The 1390-nt window shown below is 46.8% G+C and overlaps 1 non-coding gene across 1 annotated transcript; it reads left to right on the top strand.

Annotated features, from left to right (window-relative positions):
* The first annotated feature begins 255 nt into the window (after nt 1–255).
* Trnal-caa lies at nt 256–329 on the top strand. Its single transcript has one exon. It is a non-coding gene; the product is annotated as a tRNA-Leu (tRNA).
* Nucleotides 330–1390: the final 1061 nt, after the last annotated feature.

Here is a 1390-nt window from a genome sequence, read left to right as displayed (position 1 = left end):
TGAAGGAAATAACTCTTCACCATAACCATCACCATCACCCCTATCACCATCATCACCATCATTACTACCGTGATTACTAATATGACGGAGAACAACACACCAATACCATCATTACCAACACTATAATCACCACACCACCACCTACACCACCACCACCACCACCACCACCATCATTACTATTACCACAATTATGAGAGAAAAAACCACCCTTTCCACACACACACACACACACACACACACACACACACACACACACGCCCGGTAGCTCAGTGGTTAGAGCGCTGGCTTCAAAAGCCAGAGGACCGGGGTTCGATTCCCCGGCCAAGTGGAGATATTTGGGTGTGTCTCCTTTCATGTGTAGCCCCTGTTCACCTAGCAGTGAGTAGGTACGGGATGTAAATCAAGGAGTTGTGACCTTGTTGTTCTGGTGTGTGGTGTGTGCCTGGTCTCAGGCCTATCCGAAGATCGGAAATAATGAGCTCTGAGCTCGTTCCGTAGGGTAACGTCTGGCTGTCTCGTCAGAGACTGCAGCAGATCACACAGTGAAACACACACATCACAAGCCAGAGGACACACACACACAGTGAGTAGGTACGGGATGTAAATCGAGGAGTTGTGACCTTGTTGTTCCGGTGTGTGGTGTGTGCCTGGTTTCAGGCCTATCCGAAGATCGGAAATAATGAGCTCTGAGCTCGTTCCGTAGGGTAACATCTGACTGTCTCGTCAGAGACTGCAGCAGATCAAACAGTGAATCACACACACACACACACACACACAAACACACTCTCTCTCTCTCTCTCTCTCTCTCTCTCTCTCTCTCTCTCTCTCTCTCTCTCTCTCTCTCTCTCTCTCTCCCAGTGATGTACATTATTACATTGGTTCCAATTTTTCGTGCTGCTACGAAAAGATTAACATCATTCAGAACACGCACTCTTATGGCTAGATGAGTATCACAGCCACTAGGCGGAATAGAGATTGAGAGAGACGGAGAGAAGTGCAGGGACAGGGTTTATTAACAGCAGGGTGAGAAGAGAGGAGGAGGAGGAAGAGCTGGAGCAATGGAGAATAATGATACTTGGAGTGAAAACATTTGTTGGTGTCATTTTGGTGGTTTGATTGATGGAAGGTGAGCAGTGACCCACGGGAACAGTTAATGCTTGACGTGTTTGTTTGTTGAGCCCTGACTTGTACTGACCCTGTCCCAGTAAGAGGCACCGCAAGGCTACAATTAACGTGGACGAACGTTGTTAATCTTTTGGATTTTATAAGAGCAAAAATGAGCCTAATAATCACAGTGTAGGGATGTGTACTGCAGGACACCAGCCTTCATTGGACCTGCACCCTCAAACGTCACTTTCCTTTACACTCACACATTAAAAAATAAATTTCT

The sequence above is a fragment of the Portunus trituberculatus genome, chromosome 19, assembly GCF_017591435.1.
Source record: "Portunus trituberculatus isolate SZX2019 chromosome 19, ASM1759143v1, whole genome shotgun sequence".
Taxonomy (NCBI): domain Eukaryota; kingdom Metazoa; phylum Arthropoda; class Malacostraca; order Decapoda; family Portunidae; genus Portunus; species Portunus trituberculatus.
This window is presented reverse-complemented; position numbering and strand designations above follow the sequence as displayed.